Source organism: Babylonia areolata, unplaced genomic scaffold (assembly GCF_041734735.1).
Source record: "Babylonia areolata isolate BAREFJ2019XMU unplaced genomic scaffold, ASM4173473v1 superscaf5, whole genome shotgun sequence".
In the NCBI taxonomy this organism is placed as follows: Eukaryota; Metazoa; Mollusca; class Gastropoda; order Neogastropoda; family Buccinidae; genus Babylonia; species Babylonia areolata.
In genome coordinates, this window is record NW_027468370.1 from 138,411 (window position 1) to 146,353 (window position 7,943).

General features: G+C 37.5%; 1 non-coding gene across 1 annotated transcript; it reads right to left on the reverse strand.

Annotated features, from left to right (window-relative positions):
* Positions 1 to 1,149: 1,149 nt before the first annotated feature.
* Trnas-gcu (transfer RNA serine (anticodon GCU)) lies at positions 1,150 to 1,232 on the reverse strand. The gene has a single exon. It is a non-coding gene; the product is annotated as a tRNA-Ser (tRNA).
* Between the last annotated feature and the right edge of the window lie 6,711 nt (positions 1,233 to 7,943).

Sequence of the window (7,943 nt, forward strand, 5' to 3'; positions counted from 1 at the left end):
CCACGTCTGATCAAAGAGTCTGATTGTTGCATGAACTTCTTTGCCATAGTGTTTCTTCTCATGTTCCCAAACGAACATTGGAAGATTATGTTTAAGACCAGCCATTTACACGCCCTATTTGAATTACTACTAAACCGATGATGATAAGTATTGAGGAGAATATTAAAATCTCCTGTGGTGTTGGAAGCCTCATCGACAACGCCCTCCACTTACAAAGTGAGGACGAGGTGGTTGCTTATTGCTTGACCACGGCTTAACTCCAAAGCGTTTTAAAATCTTATCTGTTGAATCTTTCATAGCACTACTCTCATCATTTTTTAATACGGCAATGCTGTTTAGAGAGTATGTGACTATTTTTAAATCTCTCGCTGAAACCTTTCTTGCCATTCGTTTGTTTGTTAGTAAGAAAGTCAGGCTTTCTCTGCTTAGGGTTGCTGCTTTCGTTACAACATAAGATTTTGTCAGAATCTTTTTTAGCTTGTGACTCAGCTATCTTTTTTTTGTTATCTTCCCATACTTTGTCAACTTTACGAGTATGGGGTGTACTAAAAGCCCTTTTAGCTCTTTGTTTTTTAAGATTTTCACCAAAGATAATCGCATTATCTAAAGAGATTAGCTCTTTGTTTTCAAAGTGAGATTTAATATTATTAGCAAGGTAACTGACAACCAAACAATTCCCAGACACATACCCTTTACTACAATCTAAACGATCAATAGTCATTGTCTGAGATTTGTCATTATCAGTTTCTTTAAACACCATAGGTATTCCCAATAAAGGACATACAGGTGTTTTAATAGCTTCTAAAAACAGAGAATAATATTCACTGAAATCTATCGTAATCTCTATACCACGATTTTTAGAACTACTAACTTTATTCAGATACTTTCTCATTAACTGATTCTGTAACTGAATACCTTTTTTATCTAGATCCATACCAGTACCTTAACTATTGAAGCGTTGACATATTGAACGCGGTCAGGTCAGCTTCGAACTGTTTATATGAGCCAATACCCTCATCCTGCCGCTAAAGGCTGTAATAATCACAAGCGTAGCCTATCTTCACTTATGTAGGGTGGCGAGGTTACACACTTTGAAGCAAGGTAAACCGTAAGCGTGGTTTACATTCAACAAAACTCGCCATAATAAGGTGGGTGATGCTGGGCTCGAACCAGCGACCTACCGATTAGCTATCGGCTGCTCTACCCTCCTAGGACGACTGAGCTAATCACCCATTGACAATTCATTTACATATATGCTACCCTATTAAAACTTCTTAAGGAAAAGCATTAAGGATATGCACTACCCGATACACTCATTCAAGTGGAATGCAAAGGTCTACTCGTAATGCATATTCTTAATGCTGTGTTGCCAGCTTCTCACTGGCTCGACCCATCATTAGCAGCAGGGCTTGCGGGAACGTTTTCACATTAACCAAATAAATAAGAGAAAAGCATTATAATACAACCTTTCTATAAACATTCTAATTAAAACATTTATAGGAAGATTGTTGAGGAGCTTCTCACTCCTCACGACTCATCATTGGCAGCAGAGTTCGCTGGATATAATCTTGCAGGACTATATCATTGGGTCACTTTACATAGCTTTTAACTATCATAGAAGGATAGTTTATTTCAGAGAAAGCAAGAGCTTTCCATAAGCGCCCTCTAAAAGAAGACGCTTACAGCTAGATCTTAGAATCGAACACCAATACTAGCTACCGCAGTTGTACCATCAATGATGTCACCGCTAAAGTAAGTACGAGATTCTACACTTGCAGTAAGGTATTTGTAGTTCATACGAACACCAGCACCTGCATAGATTGCTTTGTCATTAGCTTTTACAGTAGTTAATGCATGATCTACTTGCTTGCCTTGGTAGTCTCCACTAACATGGACAGTTGATTCCATATGGGTATATGAAAGACCTGTTGCTACGAATGGCTTTAACCGAGATTCCACTATCAAAGACGAATGTGTTACCGAAATCTGCACCTAATGTGTAATTCTGTGCATTACTTTTTAGAGATGTTGTGCGAACTTTGTGTTTGACCATTTCTTGTGAAAGGTCTTGACTGCCATGCGCTGGTAGTTAGAGAGCCGTTGATACTCACGTATTGGTTGACTTCTACACCTACACCAAAACCTTTCATGTGATTACCATCAAGTGTATTACCACTGATTGTAGTTTCGATACGTACAGGCATAGAGTCTGCATTATCAGGAGTAGTAGCAGGAGTTGCAGCAAATGCAGTAGAACCCATTAGAGCAGTCATTGCTGCGCCTAGAACTAAAACTTTCTTAAACATGAATTACCTCATTGTTTTTGTTGTTAATAAGAATGATAATGAACACTCACAAGACGCTCGACAAAAACTCAAATCATAACACGCCAATGTTTAATTGAATTAAATATCTTGCAAATGTTCATTACGATTTATTATTGCGGACTTCTCATCCGCTCGACTCACCATTAGCAGCAGAGCTCGCTGAAGAGGCTACCCAAAAGAGTAGTTCATCTTTTCCCATAAAACAAAGAAGACCGTATGACTACTAACCTTCGATAAGTGCACTAGCAATAACTAATACACTTAAGGCAGATTAGTAAGAGATGTTTCATTTCCATGACGCAACTTTCAGTACCAAATTCTGAGTAATTAAATTAATGAATAAAATAAATACCTGAAACACCTCTTACAATCATCTTGTTTGCCTACTTACGAGGCTGTAAACGCATCATAGAAGGCTGACCTTTAGGTGAAGGAAGGTTATCCTTACCACGGCTTACCTTGTACTCTGGGACGCCACCAAGCTCGTCACGAACCTTTTTAGCAGCCATCTTGTCATTGAATGTACCAACAACTTTGTTACCGTTTACTTGAATTACTTTGAATAGTTCCATGATTTTCTCACTTCTTTACTAATTAACTGTAGCGGTGTTCTCGTGGAGATTGACGTGCCTCTCTGTCACGAGTTTCTTGAACATGACGAGGCTCATTACGACGTTCACGATCACGAGTCTCTTGCACATGGCGAGGTTCATATCTTGACATGTTAACACCTTTATTATTTCAACATTTCTCAAAGGGCTCTCCTAAAAGAACCCTTTACGAAACTAGAACTTAGCCATCTCTTCAACTCGAATCTTGAAGACCCAAGAATATTCCAGAGCACGACCAATTGTTTCTTTCTTGATGCCTTTGAAAACATCTCGCATCTTATCATCGTCACCTTTAACCGTGGATAGAAGTCGCATATCTTTTGCATAGATATTGTATAGACGTTCCATAGCCATAGGTACAACTTGAGAAGCACCTTCAAAACCTAGGTAATCTAGGATTTTGATAATTTCTTTTTGTTGCAAATTCTTTCTCAGCAATAATAAATCATAGCCAAGACCAAAAGTTACGGTATCGAAATAGAATAAATCTGTTCCGTTCTGCTCTGATACACGTTCAGCTGCATGTTTTAAGCCGATTGGAAGTGTTTCATAGTTCATAACGTTTTCTCATTTAATTAATAACAAATAGAGATAGACACTCTTTCGAATGCCTATCATCTTATTTATTATCTTACCACTCGTAAGAAGCACCCACGCCGAATGCTACTGTATCAGAAGTATCTTCGAATGTTGCTGAAGAACGAATTGCAAGATGTTCATTAACACGAACACCTGCACCTACAGCTACTGCATGAGCATCTTCATAAGAACCTACACCAACAGATACGTTCACTTTACCAACGTTGTATGGTTGGAATAGGTTACTTGTAGCCATGTTCATAGCTTCAACACCATTGATACGATGTGACATGCTTTCCATGTTCTTACGAATATCTTTGATTGCTTGAGTATTTTTGTTGATGTCAGCACGGTTATTGTAGATAGCGTGTTTGTTTTCTACAGTTTTACCATTAATTGAACTGATCTGTGCAGTTGTTTTTGAATCCAATGCATAGATTTGTTGTTCAGTAATAGAGATACGCTGAGAGTTCTTAGTCGCTTTCTTGTTAGCAACTTGTGCAGTTTCATTTGCAATAGCGCTTTGTTTAAGAGAGCTTGAAGCCATTTCAACAGCTTGACCACTTTGCTTAACAGCTTTGTCAGCTTTGTTGTCTACAGATTCTACTGCATCTACGACTTTGATAAGACCTTCGTAGTTATTTTTGATTGCAGTTGAGTGGTTATCAAGCTCTTTATTTACTTCAACTAAAGCTTTTGCATTCACTTGAGTTGCTTTCTTAGTTTTAGCACCTTCTTCTTCAAGAAGTTTCTGTTTACCAACAACATCTTTGATTGCAGCTGAGTGGTTGTCAAGTTCACCAGCTACTTTAACAAGAGCATTGTGGTTATCTTCAATGAAGTATGACTGCTCTTTAATAGCATTAGTGTTGCTATCTGCTGTAGCTTGAGCAGTTTTTACTGCAACTGTATTGTTTGATGATGCTTGGATTGCATTGTTCGCAATATTTGCAATATGCTGTGTTTGTTTCAAAGCTTCGTCAGTTTTACCAGCAAGAGAGATAACTGCTTTAGAGTTATATACAACAGCTTTTGCTTGATCATTAAGTTCTTTTTTTGCTTGATCAATAAATACTTTGTTATCACCAATTCTTTAGCATTATCTCTAGCAAAACTATCTACTTTTGCAATTTGTAAGCTGTTATCACTAGCTTGTGCATCTGCTTTATCTGCAATTATTGCTGCGGAACCAATCTGGGCTCTATTTTCAGCAAGCCCTTGCTGAATTTCAGTTAAATCTTCGCCTATTTTTTGTTGAGTATTAAGAGCCTTGATATCGATATTGGACACTGCATTTAATATTTGATCTTGATTGTTTAAAGCATCTCAATAGCTTTAAATCTTGCTGCGGACTTATCAACTAAGCTATTGATACCATTTGTATTTTCATTAATAAGATTTGTATTAAGCCTAATGTTATCTTCATTATCTCCAATATTTTTCTCATTACTAGTAATTTTTTGTAGATTCCCTGCAATATTATTCTTGTTATCATCAATTTTGTGGATTAATGATTGTTCGTTGATACAGGTATATCCTTTCCTGCTTCAGTTTCATATGTATTATCATTCCCATAAGTATCTGCAAAAAGTCTATCAATTTTATATTTAAAACTTTCAAGATGAGGTACAATTTCTTTTTTTGGATCTTGACTAAGTTCACTACCACCACCATAAAACTGAGTAAAAAGGTCATTAACTCTTTAATAGCTCTCTCTGTCTTTCCAGACAAAGTAGTAACTTCACCACTAACTTACTAATATTTCCATTCAATGTATTGAAATTACTATCAACTTTTTGGTCAAGTGAACTAAAATTATTTATTAATGATTGTAGATGTTGTGTAATCTTTGCAGCCAAAGCAGCAGATCACTTGAATTGAGATTACCATCAGGTAATTGTGTAACACTAGCTGCAAAGAACCAAAAGAAGCACTTACAGCGATAGCGATAGTTGTAATTTTTAGGATAGTTTTCATAATAAATCTTCTCTGTTTTAATTTAAGTAAATGTGCAGGGAATAACACATAGAAATAGGCACTCTAAAGAATGCCCATTATCTTATTTGTTATTCGTCGTCGTCAAAAAGAAGACCAAGACCTAAAGCAGCTACACCAGCACCAACTGCTGCACCTACTACATCACCTTCTTCAAGATCTTTTACGACTTTCTTTGTACCAGTTACAGCCATTGCTGCACCAGCTACATCTTCTAAAAGTTCACCAAACAAATGAACCTCCTAATTTTCTATAATCCCTGACAACCCGCACAGAACAAAGAACAATGCAGCAGCAGCGAACAATATTGCTGCACGAGTGTCATAAGACCACACTGAGATATCGAAGCTAACTGAATAGAAAGCTCCACACGCATAAGCTACCATACTTGCCACTATCAGTGACATTATGCAAGCTATAAGTTTAATTACTTTCTTTGCCATCTTGAGATGCCTTTAGGATATCAGCTTTACGAAGACCTTTAGGGTCTAGTTTCTTATTAAGACGCTGACGTTGACGACGTGTTAGTTTAGTCATTACCAATCTTCTCCTAAAACAATAGCTCTAAATGGTCGGATAATTAAATCAACCACAAATACATAACCACAGCCAATAACGACCATGCCTACGGAAACAATTAAGATGTGAGATACTTCACTCATCATCGGAAGTGGGAACCAAGCCCACGTAAGAGCAGCGATAGTGAGCATAGCTGCTATAATTTGAAATACTTGTAATGCTTTGACGATTACATATGCTACTTTTTGGTGAGCAGCCAACCCTTTAAAATCAATACGTTTCATTTTGGAATCTCGTCGCCGTAGTTCAGCTTATTTAACATTATCCATTTCAAGATTGCGATACTCACCAGTATCATAATCATAAGCTTCGATTACTACTGAATCACCATATGAAGTTACTGATTCAATCTCAACAGTTGATTGTTCACCAGTGATGCTGTCATAAATGTCAACATCATAACCTTGACGAACCATACTACCAGTATCAATTTCTAACTGTTGACCTGTTTCCATGTCTTGCCTTCCCCATGCAAACGCTTTAGAGATACCCCAGAAGCTCATGCATACGGTAACGATAAGAAGAGCAGCAATCTTTGTGCTACTCATTTTTGGATATTGTTGATGATGTTCCATATTAACCTCTGCTTTCTTAGCTGCTTTGCGACGACGGTTGCGTTCAGCTTTTGATTCATCTTTGGTCTTATTAGTACGTTGCTTAATAATATTCTTTGTAACTTTACGAGCCACAACATCACGGGCAACGCTGTACTTTGTTCTCTTCTGCCTCTTTCTTTAACACAGTGCGAGACTTACCAGAGATAGGCATACCAACCATCTCAGAAGAAGAAAGAGATTTAGTAAGATAGTTACGAGTTGCTTAGAAATCATGAACCTTTCGGTCTATCTTTCTGAGTATTAACATACGTACGACCACGAGCATTTGCCCTATCATTACGTACAAGAGTGAATTTACTATCACCTACTGGAGCTTTAAGACTTTCAGGCAATGCAGCTGGACGTTTACGAGAATCAATTTCTTTATTCTTAATGATCCAGTTATTCATAACCTCTTCAACTTGATCGTCAGTCTCAGCTTCACCAAGACGTTTCATCAAAGTCCTCTTCACGAGCACGTGACTTAGAAGCATCGCCTGTTTTCTTACCAGATACAGCTTCAACACGTGCTGCATGTTGTTCTTTTAGTTAGAGTAGGACGACCAACAACTTTACCACGAACATGTTTGAAGAAATCATATTCGATTTTGTATGGCTTTTTGATTTGCCATAAGTCTGTCTTACTTACAATGTAGAAACCTTCCTGATGAAGGTAGCTTATTACTACACAACCTTTGCCATCACGAACTTTCTTACCTTGTTCGATTGCTTGTTCTAAAGTTTTAAAAGACATATCAGTACCTATTCCTAGCTCTTTGATTGATAATTAAAAATTGTATTGGTAATCTAAAGTAATTACTGCCTTCACTGTTGAGTCAGCAGCAATACCAGTTGGAAGAACACCAACCTGAACACTTTGTTCTTTATAATGGAAAGAAACATAAGGTTGAATCGCTGGAGTAATCTTGTAACCAGTAAACTGTTCATAACCAGTCACACCTCCAAGTCTCGCACCTACTGAAAAGTAATCCAACACTACCGGAGATTCCAGATTGTAGTACGCAACAACACTTGGTTTACTGTAAGAGTTATTGTAGTACAGAACACCGAAGTTTTTATACTCAACACCAAGACCTAAGTTAGTCTCGTTATAAGTGTCGAATCAGAAAATATCCTGACCAAGATGCTTACAAGCAATCGGAAGAGTCAAAGATAAATCACCACATGTGCAGCCGATGCACACAACAATAAAGGAAGGATTACTTTTTTCATTTCAGTACCTTAGTAAAGCTCAT